We start from the raw sequence: 21780 nt of genomic DNA, 5'->3' as shown, positions 1-21780 counted from the left end.
AAATAATAAATAGGTTTTCTTTCATAATAATACCTGTATTGCTCAATTTTGCCTTTTGTCTGCTAACATATTTGAAATTGCAGTGGACCACTGGGAATGGGACTTCTGGGAGTAAAAGTCATTCTCAGAGATTAGGGCACCAAATATCAGTTTCTTTAAGGAATTTTCTAGGGTAAGCCCTCATTATGAATGCACAAGTATACATATTGAGTTTCAAATACACCTCCATTTGTTCAAGTTCCTATTGATTTAATGTCAGTGTTCATTTTACTACATCACAGTGCAAACATATGTAACTCCTAATAGTTTATAATTCTTCCCTAGTCATCTCCTTCCAAACATCATTATAATAATAAATAGATTAAATAATGAGTTCTTACTATCAATAAAAGTTCTATGTTTCTTCAATGAAAGGAAAAACCTTTAGCTTTAAAAAAATAAATTAAAAAATTTACATCATATACATTGGAATTTCATTAGCAATAAGTGGAAATAAATTATCCAGTAATTTAAACTGAATAAATTTTGAATCCTTTGTACAAATGTATAGATATTAAATGTTATGGCACACTTGGGCATTTTATTCTAAAGTATTTTGACCTGTTCTCCCCTCTCATGAAAGTATTAAAATATTCTCAGTTATAGTAAACCATGATATGATCATGACACATCTTATTTAATAGTAGAAAACTTACTTATGAAGTGATTCAATACAATGTAAATTAAAGCTGGAATTTATGTTTATTTAAATATGCATGCTTAGATGTACATACAGACATCCATATAACTGATATTTCTATTATTCAAACAGTCCACAGGGTCATCTAATGGGATTTTGTAGCGCAAAGGTGTCATGAACTAGAATATAGGGCACATTGCTTGTGCTTAGAATTGCAAACATAAAATTCTGCACATGAAAACATGAATGAATTTAAACCATCAGAGAAATTAGGTCAATAACAGTCTTTAACTATATTATGAAATTTGCATTCTGAAATGGAGTAGAAATCCAGGGATTCTGAGTGAGAAAGAGTAACCCCATTATAACTTCACTACACTGTAGCAATTAAGGTGAACCTTGTACCACAGTATATGAAAAAAACATATTGACCTTACTGCAACTAAGTCCCAGTTTCAAGGCATTTTACTATTCTTTGTTAGTACACTAAAAATAAAACAAAAGAACAGTTCATGCAACCAAGTATTATCACTAACACTGTTATCATTTGAAATCCTCTTTTCTTTTTAAATGCTTGATGGTGTGTCAGTGTTTGAAAAGCCATTATAACCATATGGATTCCTGACCTCTATATTCTGTGACACGGATAATGATAGTGCATACCATAAATCAGCCTATGACTCCTCAGTACCATAAACTCAGTGCCTGAATTGTCAGTGGATCATACTTCCAGTCATTATGATATTATTGTATAGAGGTGCACTCAAAGCTGTTAATACATCTCTGGGCTTGACACACGACAGCATGTGTGGCACTAATGACCAGTTATATGAACACTGTACATAGATCTATATTGTTAATGCCATGTATTCCTTGGAGACCTTAAAATGGCACTTGTGTCACTTGAAAATGACCTAAGAGCACAATTTTCTGTTTTAGACTACAATAACATTAGTGATTACTTGAAAATTTAAGAGAGAAAAAGTGAGAATATCTCAATTCTAATTAATAAAAATGAAAGAGAGAATTAACATGAAATTCAAATAACTGTAACTCCACCATTTTTAGTTTCCTAGCTGCTAAAACAAAAGCCATAAAATGGGTTGCTTTAAGCAAGGAGAATTTATTGGTTTTGAAGCCAGGAGAAGTCCAGAATCGAGGCATCATCAAGATGATACCTTCTTGCTGAAGACTATGGCATTCTGGGGTTATTTGCTGGTGATCCTTAGTCCTTGGCTTTCGCATCACATGTCAGTGCACATGGGAACATCTCTTCCTTTATCTTTCAGGTTCGGTTTACTCCCGGCTTCTGGCTGCTACCCATGGCTTTTATCTGTGGCCTTCTGTATAAGGCCCCCAGTTATAGGATTAAGATTCATACTGTCTCAGTTGGCCACACCTTAACTAAAATAACCTCATCAAAAAGTCCTATTTACAATGGGTTAACACCCACAGGAATGGAGCAAGATTAACAACATGTTTTTCTGCAGTACATAATTCAATCCTCAATATCCACCTTCAGCCTCTCTCCTTGATTCACATACACACAGTGAAGACTTTGGTGCAGCAGATTTTAGTTGGAGAGAGGGAGAGGCAATATCTTTTAAAGCCAATAAACTTAAAATTCAATATATCTTTATTCTTAAGAACTCTTCAAGCACCCCATATGCAGCTCAATCCTCCTCTCTATTCTATTCCATTCCTCTATCTGCTCTTCTCTTCTCCCAATTTTTCAAAAAAAAAATAAATTAATTATTCTATCTTCTTGTAAGAGTCTTCAGTCCCTGTATTTAGCAAAGCAATAACTTTGCATGTCCGAAATCATATCAATGAGCTCTGCTCACCCTTTTACCTCCTATGAATATTTGCAGGAATAAATAAGTAAATGAAAAATAAAGTGATTGTATGTTCAAATGACGTGACTTAGGTCACCACCCATTAGAAAGGAGAAATTGACAGTTTTACCTTAATAATATATTTTTCTATTATAAATAAATCACCGTTGCACAATAATAATATATTTATTATAAACAGATCAACAAATGCCCAGCATATATACACCTAATCATATGTATAAATAATCTAAAACTTGTTCATTTAAAGTATTAGACTGGTACGAAATGCAACAGCAATTGCATCATTTAAAAATATATCTAAACCATTCTGAAATTAATTTACCATATCTATATTCTGAGGAATTTTATAAACCAAAACTAGAATAAAGCAACTAATTGTTAGATATCAGCCTTCAAGAAACAGTACACTCAGTCCTTTTCAGTCCTTTTCCTATGAATGAGACGTCAAACTGAAAGAATACTTTGGTAACATATGAGGATGGAAATCTATGGAAACTTCAAAATTCAAATTTTATATGACATCTTCTGTCTGTTTAGAATGTACTATCTTGACTATATAGAAATATGGAAGGGGTGGGGCTGCCACTCCATCGGATCTAAAGGACAAAACATCAATCCACAGATGACTCTTGGACCATGAAATCTAATGGAGTTTTGCCTGCCGAGTTTTAGAATTGTGTGGGACACATGATCCTAGTTTCTCTTCTAATTTCTCCCTATTAGAATGGGAATGTTTATCCCTTGTCTGTCCTTCCATTGTATACTGGAAGCAGACAACTTGTTTTCTAGGTTTCAGAGGTCCACAGACACAGGAGAATTGTGCCCCAAAGCAAACCACACTCATGACCAATTTTTTTTCAATTTTATTGAGATATATTCATATACCACATAAACCATCCAAAGTATACAACCACTTTGTATCATCACATAGTTGTGCATAAATCCCCATGATCAATTTTAGAACTTTTTCATTAGTCCAGAACAGAAATAAGAATGAAAAACAAAACTCAAATCTTCCTATACCACTTATCCCCCCTTATTGTTAGCCCATAGTATAGGTGTAGTAAATTTGTTACTGTTGATAAAAGAATATTAAAATATTACTATTAACTATAGTCCATAGTTTGCAATAGCTATGTTTTTCCCATAGACCCTCTATTAATTTTTTTAATTTGTAGTAGCTTATGCAGAAACTTACTTATATTTTTAGTGTTAATCAGTGACATATATGACTTTAAACAACCACTTCATTCAAATTCAACTATAATACGGCACTATTACTTATAATCCTAATAACAAGCTACCCTCACCTCTATCCATTCCCAAACAATTTAACTTCAGCCTCATTAACAATTCTGTACATGTTAGGTAACCATTCACCCTTCTCTCACTTCTGTCTATCTCTAGGTACCCTATATTCTACCTTTTAAGTCTCTGAGTTTACATGTTCCAGTTAGTCATAACTGATTTTGATAAGACTTTGTACTTAGCATTGTTACTGAAATGATGTAAGGCTTTTGGGATGTTGTGATGAAATGAATGTATTTTGCATGTAGAAAGAATGTGTCTTTGGGAATCCACAGCATGGACTGTGGTGATTTGGAGCGATGTACCCCAGAAAAATGTGTTCTTAAACTTAATCCGTTCCTGTGGGTATGAATCCATTGTAAGTAGGCTCTTTGATGAGGTTACTTCATTTAAGGTATGGCCCAAATAAATCAGGATGGGACTTAATCCTATTACTGGAGTCCTTTATAAGTAGAATGAAATTCAGACAGAGAAAAAGCCATGGGAAGCAAGAAGCTGAAAGTCATTGGACCCAGAAGAGAAGGGAGAGGCCGGGAGAGGCTGCCAGGTACCCTGCCGTGCGACAGAGGCAGCCAGGACCAAGGATCACCAGGAAAGAAAGTATCACTTTGATGACACCTTGACACCACAAAACCATGAGCGAATAAATTCCCGTTGTCTAAGCTGTCAATGGTTGAGCAAAAGCTGTTGAGTACTGTGTCAATGTACCATAATTGTATGGTACTCACTTGAGCAGCTAAGGAAACTAAACAGTGATACTGAAGAAAAAAAAGTGGCAGAAAAGGACAGAGATAAATGTATTGTGGATTTTTTTTCTTTAAGTGTGCATTTAGTATAATTTGCTTTTCATTATTTTTTTCTTAAAACAAGTTATTAAATCAAAGATCATAAAATCAATGAGATTTTAGAACTGAGGGGGTACAGTAGCTAGAAGTTAATATGAATCAGTAAACAAAAATGATATAATTGGACATTTTCTTAATCATGTACTACATATTTGTATATTAGCTTCCAATAATTGTCACTCAGAAGATGCAATCACTTTGACAATTGTGTTTCGTTTCACAGCGGCTACAATAAATACCATACAATGGACTGGCTTAAACAACAGGAATTTATTGACTCCAGTTTCAGAGGCAAGAAGGCTTGCTTCCTTGCTGGGTCAGTATCTTCTGGCTGGCCAGCACTCTTTGGGGTTCCTTGGCTTTTTCATCACATGGCAATGCACATAACAAGTGTCCTCTCCTTTTTCTTCATGGTGCCGTTGACTTCCAGCTTCTGGCTGCTCCCTGTGACTTCCTCCATATCCACTTCCTGTGCTTGGAAGGATTTCAGCCATATTGGATTAAAGGCCACCCTCAATCAGTTTGGGCACTCCTTAATCACCAACATCTTCAAAGGTCCCATTTACAAATGGGTTCAGATCCACAGGACCAGAAGTTGGGACCTGAAATGCCTTTTTAGGGGGGACATGATTCAATCCCCAACAATAATTGAATATTTTACATAAATAATGCCAGAATCATCCCTGAGTTTAATTCTAAATTCATTTCATCTCATGCCACAAAACCAGTCCCTTCTTCAGATGAAGAAGGCTGCAATCTTTCTTATCCCTGTGTCAATATCAGCAGTCACACCTTATTTAACCCCCTTCCTCATAAAATGTAGTCATTGTCATGACTTCCTTATTGGAGTCAGACTGCCCCTTGCATTGTCCTGTCCTTGACACTTTCTAGCTGTGTGATTGAGCACAAACAAATTAGATCCCTCCCTAAACCTCAATCACTTCATTTCGCAAAAGGAGAAAACAATTATGCCTATCTCATGAGGAGGTAAAGGTTGGAAAACTGAAAACAATGCATTTAAAACACTAGCACAGCACCTGCTACATGGTCAGCACTCATTACTTGTTAGCTTGACTGTTATCACTGATTAATTTCATATATACCTGCAATCCTGTTATTTCTAACCCTCTACTGCACATTTCCCCTAGGATATCTTCCTGTCACTTTACACTTACTTAGCTTGAAGCAAAACTCATATTTTCTCCCCCAAAAGATCCCCCTTTTCAAAATTCTTCATCTTGCTTCTCCAACTCACTCAAGCTCAAAATCTTAGCAATATTTCTTTCTAGTCAAACACCAATTCTTGCCAGGGAAAATTTTCCGTCCGTTTCTTCTTAATTCATCTTGCCACTCCCCTACCCCCCACAAAAGCGTATTATATTCAGATTAATGCAATAGTTTCCAATTCAGGTTTACCAAATATATTTGTCATAATCTTTCCTACATGTGGTGCATGTTGTCCCTGCTCAAAAAATCCTCCCAATTCCCTAGTGCATATGATCTAAGTCACTATACCCAGCCTCCTTAGTCACTTGGACCCATGGAAACTATCCAAACATTCCTCATTATTCTCCCGCTCCTTCCATTTTATCAGCATCTGCACCATTGCACTGAAAATCCCTGAGCTTATCACCAGTATATTCACTCCCATTGCTACACTGCCTAAAATGCCCACTTCTAGCCCACCTGATACATCCAAACCTTCTTTGACCCTCAGTGCAGACTTCTTGACTCCTTGGAGCTCTGATCTCACAAAACATTTCTTTTTTCAACAGCTTAAGCTTGTGAATCAACCCCTCATAATTTAGGAAAAGATTGTAAACTCTTGAGGGGCAGAACCATATCTTGTATCCAGCACTTAGCAAATGCTCTACAAAAAAATGCCTAAGTGACTAAATCTGGGGCACAGGCTCTGAATAAGAGTAGGAGCACAAGCTCTGGAACCAGACAACCAGTGTCAGATCTCAGCTCTGCCTATTATAAGTCTACAATGTTAGCCGATTTCTCATGTATCCTCTCTGTGCCTCACTTGTCTTATCTCTTCTGTAAAATGGAGATTATAACAGTGCTTGTGCTATAAAGTTGTTGTAAGGGATTGAGTGAATTAATAATTGCAAAGCACTTACAACAGTTTGTGGCATACAATAAGTACTTGAAGAATGATAGCTGATAGCTTATTATAATAATAATTACCATATCGAGAGGACTATACATACTAAAATATACTTATTTAAGACTGGGTGTGGATGAATGGGTGGGAACAGCCATCAATGAAGTAAACATAAAGAATTTGTTAATTATTTGCTCTGAGAGACCCCTATTTTTTTTCCTGTAATAATAACAAAGGCACTGTTTTTAGAGGGATCACTAAACATTTCTTTTTCTAAGAATAACCCTGACTTTCTGAGAAGATATTAGCAAAACTTGTATGTATCTTCATATGGTTTATCTCAAGCCTCCTTGATTCCACTCAGGAATTTCCCTTCTCTATGATGTCTTTCTCTCTTCTCCCCAGGAAAATCTTAGTCCTACTTTTAGGCCCAAACTCCCACCTGTGGCATGACTACTTTCCCAAATACTCAAACCCACTCTAATCTTTTCTTCCCATGAACACCTCCAATACACATTAGATAACACACAACTCAGCACACAAAATTTGAATATCTATAATTTTTTATGTGCATATATTATCTTCTCCCAAAACTGTAAGTTTAAGAAGAGAATCATCCTTCACAGTTTAGCAAGTCAATACACACAGAATGTCCTACTCATTGTATTACCTCTTTAGGACATTTAAATAATGTACATCATTAATGCAGATTTTTTTTTTAATTTTACTTTAAAAATGGGTAGGGGGTAATTTACTTGCTGTTTTGGCCCAAATAAAAATTTTGTTTTATAATGTATTCAGCACAATATTTTGCTATTTGGTAGTTAGGTCTACAAAAAAATTGATGAGAGAGAAAAAATTGTGAGAAAATTCTCTAAAAGGAAAGTTTCATAGAAATGAAAGCATTAAGGCTAAAAAAAGAAGTTTGATGGGTAAAATTATTGAGTTTATATTTTATAGTTTATATTTTACAAAGACTTTAGCTTAAATTTCTGCAGAAAACGGTCAGGTAAAATAATAAGAAAGAATTTTAGAAAGTTGTAAATTTATAAAATATAAAACCAAAAGAAAAAGAGAAAGAAAATCCTTTCTTTTAGAACTATTTATGAGAATAACTATCCATCTAAACAAGATAGTTTACAGTTCTGCCTAAAATCCCCAAGATAGGTAATATGGCCTATTGTTCTATAAATCCTGAAATTAGCTTGAAAGAAACATATTAAACATGCTTAGTTAAAAAAAAAAAAAAAAAAAAAAAAAAACCTATCATCTGTAATTTTATTCCTGCTGCTTTTCCTCAGAGAGTGATGATTACAATCAATTCTTTAACCTTTTTAATTATAGGAAAATGGGCAGCTTAATTACAGTCATGGGGTAAAGCATAGTGGGAAAGCAGCTGCAGTGAGTGAGATTCAGGTAGAAGAGAAAAAAAGACATTGTAAAGGAAAAACAAAACGATATTCATCAAACCAAATAAATAAGCTATAGGAAAAGTAGTGAGGGAATCAGCAATCAGGTAATGCTGATTATATCCAAATAAACAACCAAATAAATATCCAAGTAAATAACCAAATAAATAAGCAATCAGACAAGTAGTGAGGGAAAATATCCATCTATAATTGCTTAATTTGATATTTTTAGGTAATTGGCAAACCCAGGGAAAGACAAAAAAAAAGTCTCAAAACTTGTTAACTAAATTTCAAGTTAAAATAATGCCTCAGTTCATTAGAATGCAGACTTCTTGACAGCAGGGATGCTGTCATCTTTCCTGTTCTTCCTCATCCCCTAGTGCAACCCTTGGAACTTTTGTCACAAAAAAAGAGAATTCAGTTATATGGCAGCCACATTCAACCTGAACCCAAAGAGGAAGCACTAAAGCTCCAGTGCAGTGACGCAGAGGTCCCAGAAGCCACATTCTTAAGGCTGTGCCTTTTACTTATTGGACAGACTTCGAATCTGTGTCAACTAAGGAAAGAGTGGTATTCATTCATTCGTAAGTGCTGTTGCACCCTGCCATGTATCAGGCACAACACTCAGCACTGATACGATGGTGCACAGTGGAATAGATGGCCTTAGGTACAAGCAAAGAACGGGCATCCATCTTAACAGGAGGGACAGCTTTACAGGCTTAAGGGTACAGATGCATATAGGTTGGTTGATTGGAAAATACAGGGATGAGGAAGTTCTCTTCAGCTCGCTTCTATTTTCTCAATGAAATAAAAAGCAGAATCATCAGCCAAGAAGATACGAGGGGAGGAGGTGTCCAAGATTTGAGGAGAGAGGAGAAAATGTGATATAGTCCTGTCATATAGGAGAGTCAAAAAAGGAAATAAAGTCCAACATCAAGCAGGGCTGAGGACCAATCTAGTTAACAATTAAAGAGAAATCACTCAGCAGAATTGGGTACTTTTTGACAGGCAGCGAAGAACCAGAGAGTAGGATTTAACCAGAATCTGGGTACTGCAGATGAAAAGAGAGTAAACAGTCCATGTGAAATCAGAAGCAGCCCTTCAATGGAAAGGGATAGCTCTAAGATTATGTGTAGATTCGCTCAATAATAAACATTTATTAGAATCCACTTATTAAATGTGCCAGTGAACCAGACAGAAAACCAATCCCAGAGAAAGGATAATAACTTTCCCTCTCTTATTTTGGAACTCCAAGAAAGGTGGGTACTATATCCTGATAAGCTAGAAACCAAGAATGCCCAGGGGCATCAGGAAAATTGGCAAATTCCTCTCTTGGCTCTGGGGTACCAGCCTCTAAGGAGAAGTCCTGTGCTCAGCCACATTCAGCCAAGCATGGGAGCAATAGTGGAAATAGAAAGAGAAAAGCTACTAAAGAGATGAGCCCAAGGCACATTTCTGGCTCCTCTGTTGCTGTAGGAAATACAGATGAGAGCCCCAGCAGGGGATGCGGAGGTTCCAAGAGGTTAGTGGACAGTCAGAGACCCAGAAGTTAGGACATAGAGACCTAGAGCATAGGGTCTTGGAGGCTTTGGAGGACAGACATCAGCTGCAAAGAATATTGTATTCAAGAGGCCAGACAAGAAAAGACTCACCTACAAGAAAGGAACAGACCATAGATCAGCTCAGTGCAACAGAGACCAAAGAGGACTCAGCTCACATAAATTCCAATCCCCATAGACCCAGAAACCATCTTGGACATGATTAGGAAAGAGGATGAAATCTATAAGACTGAGATATCTATGGACATGGTGTAAATTGCTGAATTTGTCATTCAGACCTCAATTTAAACGTCACATCCTTAGCTAGCCACCCAGTGCTTCTCTGACTTCACCCTACTTGTAATTATCTGGATAGCAGTTTTCATTACTTGATGTTTTTCTTATTCATTTACGTGTGTAACATATATCATCCCATCTCCATGCCTAGCCCTCCTGCCTTCCCCACACACATGCTAGAATATATCCCCAGTGACTGGAACAGGGTCTGGCATATATTAGGTACTAAGAAAATAAATGAAAAATAAATAGATGAATAAATGAGGTCCTCTGGATTGTACTGCATTTTGTTTTTCTGCACTTCCCAGTAGGGCAGAAGTCCATGAGTAAGATCGGATCAGCTAGCCTAGAAATTCTCAACTTGGGCTGCACATTGGAATCACCTGGGGAGCTTTAAAGAGTCTTGATGCTGCACAGAGAGATTTTTACTTGTTTGGTTTACAGTATGGCCCGGGCATTGGGAGATTGTAGACACTGGGTTAGAGAAAACAAGAAACTGCATCTTCTTTGTACACTTGAGCATAATGTGAAGAAATTTGCAACCTTGTCATACAAGCCTGAAACAAAATTTCTGACTATTACAATGTTGAGACATATTTATCACATGTGGAAGAATGAGAACAATTAACTGATACCATAAAAACTATAGGAAATCAGAGAAAGGAACATTTTTCTTGCAGTAGTTTAGGAGGGAGCTTAGAAGGAGATACAGTATTTTAACCAGAAAGAAGGAATATTTAATAGCCTAAGAATTTTTATTTATTTACATCTTTTCATTTATGTATTTATTTATTAGCTTACATTAATTTAATAGACATATATGTCTCACATAGTATATACATATATATTCTTTGTATGAAAGAACTAACTTTGTTTTGTTTATACAAAAATAATAATAATAAGTTAATAAGCCATTCAGGAGAAAGGCAAGTATAAGATGAAATAAAGTAGCCTTCTTGAAAATCAAATAGGAATTTGGGGACAAAGGAAATAGCAGGACTTAGCAGGACTCCAGCAAGATACTGGAGAAAGAGTACTGTTTTGTAGAGAAATTAAGAAAAAGAAGTAAATCCTGCTTTATTCAGGACCATACATGTAAGATCTCTCATGAAATTTGGTATGGGGCCAGGTATGAACTAGAGAATTCACAAAAACCTTGATCACACCAATAGTCTTTCCAAAAAAGTGAAATGGCAGTTTGTGTCAATCTTATGCAGATCTTAACATCAAGAAGGATGTTATTTTTCTGTTAGTTTAAACATTTAGCTTTATGAAAACGCTAGGTCCACTCATCCAAGCCCACTTTCAGCTCAAACATTCTGTGAAAGCAAGGTTTCTCCAGGGAAGAGCACAGTAAATTAACCTCTGTCCCTTCACCTCCAACCTTAAAGCAAGAAGCTGAATATAGCCCAATTTGAGGTGATTGCTACAGCCTTAACAGCTTCCTGCTCCCACTGGGATACGTCTTAATGGAGAAAGGGCAACCTCCAGCCACCCCCATAAGCTTGTTTAAAGTGATTGTCACTGAGTGAAAGGGGCATCAAGAGGCAATCACATGGATAGTGGCTCACCAAAAGAGAGGATTCCCTGAATAAGGTCACATGGCTATGTGGACAGTACTCTCTCATGGCCCTACAAGCCATTGCAGTTATTTCTTAATTGTAAGTATAATTTTCAAGCCTCGAGTAATTAAATGAATGTGAGCACTATGTTCTAAAAGATTAATTATATGTTACAGAATTAAATGTTATATCACTGGCTCTGTTTATCTTGGAATTTTTGACACCACTTCTTGAAAATATAAAGCTGCATATTTTCCATTACTAATTAACAAAGAAGTTGATTAAAAGCTATACACTTCATCTCCTAGACACAGCATCTGGCTGAAGGATTTAAGTATTAAGATAGTTTCCAGGTGAAATGAAACAGATTCTTTAAGGAAAGGAATCTTATACAGCTACAATATTTACAACATTTTTATCAAGACATTAAAACAGAAGCAGATGCTTCTCTGTAATTTTAAAATATTCGTTACACATGGTATAATGCATTGCAGAAAACATAATAATAATAGATGATAGTAGAAGGACAGAGCAGTTTTATCTGGAAGTTGGATAAAGAACAGATCTCAAATATGTTTGAAGTTAAACTTAATACAGATGGGAAAATCCTAAATGTATTGCAAAGTAAATATCACATGAGGGAGACAACTTTTTGCAAATATCAATGTTGGGGGATGGTACAGCACATGTAATCATTCTTAAGTATGATTTATTTAAAGCATCAATAATGTTGTCTCTAAAGTTTTCTTGGTGATGTGCTTATACTGTTTATACTTAAAAACTTTACACTGTTTTGTGGGTTCATGCAATGGAACAGTCTTATAACTATGAATTGAGTAAGGGTGGGTTCCATATTCAAACACTTGACCCCATTGCTTATTATCTATGCAACACTAGCTGGAAAACTGTTCTGTGTTAGGCACTAACCAAGCACAGGGTTTACAAAGACACAGTTTTGTGTCCTGTGTAATTTTAGGAGAGCACATGTGAGAGGGCAAGGTGATCTCTTATGAAATTCAGTATGGGCAGGAAGCTGGGGCCAGAGTGAATTTGAGAATTCACAGAAACCTTGGGTAGACCAACAGTCTTTCCACAACGAGTAAAATGGCAATTTGTGGAATTTTCTAGTGGAAAAAAAATAGCCATATGTAGGAATAAGTACACAATAATGTGATAAGGACCTCATTTCAGATATGCATCAGACACTATGAAGGCAGATACAAAGCAACTAAGTAACCCTGGAATAGGATACAGATTTACCAAGAAGGAGGTGATATTCAAAGTGTGTTTTGAAGGATGAGGAAGGAGAAGGACATCCAAGAAAAGGGGACAGATGCTATAAGAAAAAGCACAGCTTGAAATAATATAATATAGTTTACCTTATAAAATCTTCTAATGCTAAAATTTGCCTAAGGCAGACCATAAAGGTAAAGGAAAAAAAGGTTTGAGGTATATATACCATTCCCTAAGTTTCCAGTTGTTCTCCTGAGCACCTCTGCCTCCAGGTTCCAGGCTTTATACCTTTTATTCCCTATGAGATATCAAATTCAGCCCCTTCTTTGATATCCACAAAGCCTGCTTTACATTCAGCATCTGGAAGTAAAGTAAACTTTACTGAAGATCTAGTGGGAAGACAAAAGACAAGTATATCACATCAACAGCAACATTTACATCAATCATCAGACATCCAAGCAATCAAGTGGACTTTGTGACACACTATTGGGAAATCTGCACAGGCCCTTAATTGTAAGCAATCCCTTTCTGTGTTCTCATTATCTTCACTCTCCTCTGCTCCCATGTTGTTATGCAGAGCAGATGGAATACCTCTTTTGATTTCTCAATTCTCTCCATTCATGCCACTGGGTTCTCACCTTCTACCCTAAGGGTTTTCACAAACAAAGCCTATTCCTTTCCAAACAGGAAAGGCTGGTGTGAATTTTTAATACATGTTAACTTAACATGTAGATAGATTTAACATCATCTCATGTCATAGAGATCAACATCATTTTTAAGGGTTGCATACTATTCCACAATAATTTATTTAATCAATCCTTTTTATAGCTATTTAATTAGTTTTCAATTTTGCCCTACTTCAATTAACATCTCTACATAAATAATGCAACATTTTCTTTGGCTATTGGGAAAGTAGATGAAAATTCCTACTTGATAAATCCATGTCCCAAGATAGAGTAGATGGAGTTATGTTCATCCAAATAAAATTGTCCAATACATCACTTGTGCAGACTGATCTAAAAACGAATGTCCCCTCTTCCTTCACTTCACATTTAAACCTGCTTATTGACCTCAAGGCCAGAACAACCACCTATAAAGTTAGGTTGCAAACATCAGGGTTCTATCCTATCAATGTTTCCGTTGGAACCTAGATTACATATATTTCCACACTCCCCATTTCTTTTCTTTGAAAATGTGAAACTTTAATGATAGCAACAATATTTAAATATTAACTATTAACACTGTTCAAATAAAATAGAACCATTCATATTCAGAACAGTAAATTGATCTTAAATTTCAAATATTATCGATCACCATCCATTTAATATACTTTGGATATTTCCCTTGGCCTAAATTGCAAACTTATCTTTTTTTCTCTCTCTTTTCAAAAATACAGAACTTTCAATATCAAACTTAGCATTTTTATTAAATGAGCCCAGCAGTAAACTACTTATCATAACCAGAATAAAACCTTAAAACTATTCCATACTCTTTAAAACTGTTTCTGAAGCACAGACATTGCCCTCAGAGCTTCCTTTCAATTATTAGAGCAAAAAGTCCTTCGAAATCACTCCTGGCCCTGGGGAGTTGGTCCCTCTTTCCATTATAGCTTAGGGACATGCATATATTGCATTGTGATGTGTACCTGTCTCCCTCCCTCAATTAACCCCTCAATATTCTCAGAACCCGGCACATAATAGGCACTCAATACATGTGTGATGAATGATTGAATAAATGCATATAAAATGATCAAAGTCTCAGAACTCAAAAGTGGCAAACCAGGCTTAGTCCAGAATTCTTCTCTTTATATTATCTTACTAACCTTAGATGACCTTAAATTCTTTAGAAGTCATTAGACAGCCCAACTCCACTTCCCTACAGTCATTTTTGTTATTCATTTAATAATGTGCCCTCTTCACATTTAAAAATTTTAAATGGCCGAAATCATAACAGTTGCTAATTAAATTCTGATTGCATACATTTATTTAATTCCAATAGAGATGATTTAAGGACAACTAAGATTTGAAAGATTTAATAAGTTTGTTTCTTTCTTCTTCTGCATTTTAGATATCAGCTGAATCTGACAGCAATATCATCCCAGTAAGCTTCCCAATTATTTCTGATTTTGAAACAAACCCATTACATGTAGAGGCTCTGCTGGAAAACATTGAATCTGTTTTAAATCTTACTTTACAATTTTTATAGAGAAAATGTCCCAAAGAAGTTTCTTAAAAATTGTTTATAATTATGATTTTTCTTGTTACTATGCCCCAGAAGTCAAAAGATGCATCCCTTTGCCAGTTACTCATAACTAGCACAAAAATCCACAGTAATCTCAAATTCAACAAGGCCAAAATTGAATCAATCCCTTCCCTCCTCATCCTTACTCCTTTTCCTGTGTTCCCATCTCTATGAAATGCACCATCACTTACATTTGTATAAGGCAGAAAACTGGGAATTACCTTGGATTCCACCTCTCCCTTATCACTTCATTCAATTACTCACAATACGTGTGATGATACTTCTTGAAGATTCTAAATCTGATCACTGTCTCTGACCCACTGTTACTGTCTTAATTCAGGCATATGTTATCTTTTGCCTGTATTTTAATATGAGCCAACTGGCCTCCCTGTCTCCAATACGCACATCCACCACCCAATTCCCATCTTTTCACTACCCTGCAACCAAGGTGATTTTTCAAAACAAACAATTACAACAAACAACTCAATCTGATCATGCAATTCTGTTTAAAATTCTTGAATTGTAAGAATTTCCCACAAGATAAAGTTCAAACTCATCAGCATAAAGAGAAACTTCGTAACTTAAGCCCCTGCTACATCGTCAGTCACAACATCCATTATCCTCCATTCCTACTCATGAACCATTATTTTAGGGAAATTAGTAGCCAAAGATTAGGGGTGAATCCTTTATCCTTTCAGGCTGTAAACTAAGCAACTAACACCTTTTATAAGTGAAATTTTTAAATGTATATATCAGTAAAAAGTTTAGCTGACCAATCCCCTTATTTTCTATTCAGGACAGACTTAAGTAATCAGGTATTATGTTACTGCTTTCTCAGTCTATATATATATATATGTTATAGTTTTTCTTTCCAAATTATTTAAAAAATTCAAAGTGAGGCTATCATCCTCTCTTGCACCATCTTAAAAAGAGGTGTACAAAGAAAGATTCTTCCTCAGGGCATTGCCCCCAAAAAAGGTCTTAAATGAATGTTCTGCTCTCCATGTAGTATTCCAGTTATCTTAAGCAGATATATGACTCCAGAACTGAGGTGCAAAAAAGGGAATTTCTTTGAGGCTCCATCTCTCAGAGTAGTATTATCCACTTGGAAGTATTCCTTCTTGTTAATAAAAACATTTAATTTACATTTGAGAATTACAAGTGAGCTCCAGTAAACTGCTCCATTAAGTGTGCCAGTCCACAATGAGATATATATAGAAAATGAATGCCAATATATAGAGACTTCTGTAACAACTTGACAGAGTATGGTATGTCTGTAAAATCTAATAAAAACAGTAGTTTGTATTTAAGTTTTCTAGTAATTTATTGGTATTGTATTTTACAAAACTATCAGACCAGGAAAGAATAGACATAAAAATGAAAACAACAAATCAAAAAGCAAAAACTGGTCCTTCACCTAGAGTCTGTCTTTGTATCTATCCAAGTATCATTAGCATTTGTTTCAGTTTACTGATAAACTTCTCCAGTATGAGCCCTTCCTTAGATGAATGCAATCTCATATATCCCAGTGTCTGTCCACAAATACAATCCAAGTGTCTGATTAGATGCTGTGAATTACTGGAGTCTACTCCTGGTCTCCACATCCAGCCCAGCTCAAAATGGGTGATCAGTGCTGCTCAGGCTGCCCCACAAAGCTGCAGAAGAGCTTACTGAACATGAATTAAGTTGTGTTGGTTACCACCAAAAGGAATGGTGTTGTGTTCCAAGTCCTATGTGCTAGCAGCAGAGACAATGTGGGGAAATAAAGTTGTAACTCTAGCCCTGAAAAGCAGTAGTCATCACCAGAAATAAAAGGACTAGGGGAACTTTCTCGAAAAGAAAAGAAATAAAAGTATCTTAATTCGAAATAACTGTTTAGTCTTATTACAGTTCTCACTTACCCATTCAACTGCTTGTTCCGTATTGCTTGCGTCTTTCGCCTCTACTGCCCCCATTCCTGATTTTGCAGCCAGATAGTTCGACCTCTCAATTGGATTAAAGGCATTTTTGTTATTTACTCTTTCTAATAACACATAAAATTATGAATTCCTGTCCTAGATTAATCAGCGATTTTATATCAAATTGTTGCCCCAGATTTTATTAACAAAAATGCATAGGGAAGTTTTGTTTTATGTTACTTTTTTCTAATTCTTTTCAAATACAAAAAATAAAACAAAATGACTTGTATTCCTTCTCCATGCATTTTAACAGAATAAATAGCTCCAGAATGTAAAATGTACATTTTATTAGGTGACTTCATGATACGTGTGACCATGATACGTATGACCATGGCCCATTTATTAGCTAGATGTCACCTGTGTATCATCTGTTTTTCTACCTTGTAATCTTGTCCAATATAAAGAATTTTAATAGGAAAGATAGCACCATAAACAGAATTCCAAGCAGAAGTCCAGAGATTTAATCTGATTGAACCAGCTTAGGTCGCTTTCAAGTATCCAGAGATATGGAATGTGAAGTTTAGTTTAAAATCAGCTTCCCCAAAAATTATGATTTTCTAAACCAATATTAAGAAAAAGGAAGAGAAATTGGATGCTAGAGAGGAGATCAATGTCTTCTACTAGAATATTTCCTAAATATAGACCATAAGCATCTTGAGAGCAGATATTCTATTCACCATGTTTTCAGAAAGTGGTAGAGATTATGTTTCACTGTTAGCCTCCATGAATGTCCTACATCATGCAGGCATGCAAGTGTGTATGGATGGATAGATGGATGATAGAATGATGAGGTTAATCATTCCCTTTCTTGGTAAAATGATTTTTTAAAAAAGAAAAGACTTGATAAATGATGTTTTGTACTTAAAATTAAGAGACCTTCCTAACTACTAGCAGAAAATAATCAAAATGATGTCTTTCACATGCATAAATTTAGATTTAATGTCCCAACTCGATGGCTTATACAGGATAACATTATCTGAGGCCATAGTCCATGGTCCCACTTATGCCTTGCCTCACACTAGATTCTTTTATTTGATTATCAGTCATGTCTCCAAACAAGAGACATGAGCCACGCCATAGAAATCTTTGTGGTAAATTGAGCAGTTTCCTAAATGGGGACTACTAATAGAAAATATCCTGCCTTGGTGAAGAGGGAAGCATCACATCTGAGTAAGGCTGATGCTGTGATCTGGTTGATTTTAACCATCATAGACTACGCAGTATAGAAATAAGAAATTCAGTTTTCACTATGGCCCCAGATTCTGGTTAGATAACTAGATAATTGGCAAAACAGATTTCTTTGGGCCACATCTAGGGTCCCAATTATCCTCAAGAAACTTCAGAACATTAGTAACCAAAGAAAATGCCTCTGTGGTGAGTATGATACTCTTCTTCTTACATTCTTATTAAAAATGAGGCCCTTATGAACATTATGGTAAACTTCATGTATAATGAGGAGGCCACAGTACTAGATAATTAGATAATTGGCTTAGAAACAAGATGCCAAGCTATTCATTTTAATATCTTATTTAAGATTTCAGTAACTTGCCTGGGTAGCACTGGCTGCAGAATTTAAACCAATGTGAAAGGGACATAGTAAACATTTCTTCAAATCTGATAAAAGTACATTTACTTTCTTATAGAACAATATACATTAAAATTATAATGTTTCCATATATTTAAATCTTTTTCTCTTTAGTTTTCAATATACTGTTGAAAAAGAAGATTTAAGATTGAGGAAGTACTTTAAAAGATTTTTCTGAAATCTAATATTAAGAGTAGGTTTGAGGTCTAGTTCCTTCCTGAAGCACTGGTTTGGAAACTTTCTCTATGTAGGACAAATGTGAAATAGACACCGAGATGTTGAATGTGGTGATTTAGATTCCATTTAGAAAATTTTGGAGCTCTCACATTGTTAAGAATATGGGTTTGCATCACATAATCAACATTTGTACAACTTGTGTGACTCTGAGAGCACTAAGTAGGACAAAGAAGTTATTGTGGCTTGAAACACTATGGATAAGCTTGCAATAACTCTTATCAGGGCCTGCGGAATAATAAAATCAACCATCCTTTTTAAAATAGTTTCTTTCTAATTGTGTGTGTGTGTGTGTGTGTGTGTGTGTGTGTGTGTGTAAATAGAAAGTACAATCAAGAAAATGAATATAGGATTCATTAATGTTTGGGGAAAAAGCTATAGAGTTTGACCATATTTTAAAAATTGAAATAAAATAACCAACATTTGTAAGAGAAAAGAATTGTGACAAGCTACATAATCCCTATGCATCTTTCCTATACAACATAGCAGAATCAATGCAGTTATGCCAAATCCATTGCTTTTGACCCAAGAATAAAGTCTTTTTAAATGAATAAGTATCAACATCTTGAAGATGTTCTACAGTGATCTCTTACTTTAATTTTAATTAAAAAACAAATGAATAGCAAAATCAAAGAATCAACATTAATCTTGAAATCAAAAGAATTTACAATGAGATTATAATTAATTACATGCCAAAAAGACATCTTATTGAATAGGGTGGTGACCTCAACTACTTTGTTTAATCACTAAAATGATTCAATTCCCAAATAAGAATTTGGATCATTTCCAAACATATCTAATTAAGATTATCAATTCACTGGGAACAACAACAATAAACCTCAGAAATAAACTATTTTAAAACTTTTCTTTTTGATTAATGTGGCTCAAGCAATTTTTTTATTAGTACTTGGGTCCTTGAAGAAAATATTCTTGGCAGAAGGTCTCTATTGTCCCTATAATGCCTGGGAGTGAACATTCCCATAAATAATAATATTGATTATCTTTTCTATTACTGAGCATAGCAATTGTCACCTATTACAGCCTATTGCAACAGACCAAACTCAAAGAATGTCATTCTTGTTATCTCAAATATATCCTGTAAAGGTGCAGAATAATGGTTTTTTTCTCCTAGGATCTGGAAAAAGCATTTACAATTTTGCTATGTTCCAACATGAATGAGTGCATGCTTCTAACTCAGGTAACTATTATTTCTCAAGTTACACAACAGTGTCATAAGGGTGTTCTAAACAGTAGTTGTATTGCCAAAATATTATAATAATATACTTTTCTGGATAGCTGTAGGACATTTACCTGGAGATGATTCAGAAACTAAAAATAAGAATAAATCATTTTTGGAATCTTATAAATGAATATGTATTTTACTAATGCAAAGCAAGTCATCACTGGGTGTCCTCAAACTATTGGAATACATTTATTTTTTTCCAGATGTACCTATTTTTTCCAAGTGAAATGACAATACTAATCTCTTAGTATTCTAATTCGTACAAAATGCTAAGCCAATTATGAAAGTTTCTGAAAAGCCCATTTTGATGAACTCCAGAAGGAAACTAAAGTAAGCCTTCTCTAAATGAGAGGTTAAGGAAGCCAGACCTTTTTTTATCTATTGTACTTGCTGATATATGTCTTTAACACTGTATCTACTTTTCATAAATCATAATTGATAACCTCAACTAGTCACCAAATGAATATTTCTTGGGTTCTCTGTACAGAGAACTCTCATGCAATGCACTGATGTTCAGCTTCTGCCCAGAATTCTGCTGAAGTCTTTTCTTTGACCTTAGCTTCAGCCTTGGCATTTGGATGTTCATAGAGCCAAAGGACTACTTCTGGCATCCCTGAAATTGCACACAATCAATGGCAAGTGATTGACAAGTTACCAACACCTCTAATCAATATAACAACATCAGTGATATAAATACGACATGCCATTCAGATTTATTGCTATGCTCTGAAAACTTACATTTTCAGATACATAAATATAGATAAAAGCATTCTAGATGTAACCTGAACATAAAAATCTAATGTGCTTTACATATTGAAATTCTGTCAGCCGACTGAAGTACAATACATTTATTGTCAGAATTAATAGCAGAAATCATTATTCATGACATTATTGTTGAAAAATGGGTATAAAACAGTTAAGACATTTCCAATGGTTAAATGGAAATTAGATCAACAGTTAAATTAATGTTAAGGGAGAATTCATTAACTAGATAACTTTAGAGAAAACACAACATACTTTGAGAGCCAAAAATTCTTATAAAAATATAAATAATACAAACCTTATTAATAGAGATTAGAATAAAGCTATATCATCTGGGTTTGATTAAAAAAACAGTCACTATAAAAATTATGGAAATAAGAAATGCAATATAGGAATTAGGGCTTCCATAATTTTGGTGGGTGCTGGGTCTGGAAGGATGAAGCCAAGAGATTAGGAAACAGTTACTAATGACTTGAACCTGAAGCACTAGAGTGAGAAGTTACAGTTTGCAGAGAACTTTGAGAAACCTCTAACACCACGCCTATCAAGTGAAGCTCATGGAAACTTCTGCAAAGCCACCATGTCTGTCTGATCACTTGGCTTCCATCTTCCAAATCTCAGGCAAATTGCTCCCAACAGGAAACTAACCAGAACCATGCATCAAAGGGGAGTCTGAAAAGCATAAAGAAAGCCTAAAGAAAAGAGAGTCCTGGTGCCAGGTTGATAATAGACAACACAGCACTTTTCATAACTCTAACACAGTACTTTTCATAACTCTAATTGTTGTAGAATTGCTTATTGTATCAGCAGTTATCACATGCAGGAGAAAAATCTTTAAGAGTTGTATTTAATTATCAGTTACCTAATTCCACCAAGGCCTTAAAACTTGCAAGCAACAGATTCTCTTGAAGAATTGTCAT

General features: G+C 35.2%; 1 pseudogene; it reads right to left on the bottom strand.

Moving 5' to 3' along the window:
* LOC119509265 overlaps positions 1-21780 on the bottom strand; it is a 151075-nt pseudogene extending 129295 nt beyond the window's left edge.

The sequence above is a fragment of the Choloepus didactylus genome, chromosome 1 (genome assembly GCF_015220235.1).
Source record: "Choloepus didactylus isolate mChoDid1 chromosome 1, mChoDid1.pri, whole genome shotgun sequence".
Taxonomy (NCBI): Eukaryota; Metazoa; Chordata; class Mammalia; order Pilosa; family Megalonychidae; genus Choloepus; species Choloepus didactylus.
This window is presented reverse-complemented; position numbering and strand designations above follow the sequence as displayed.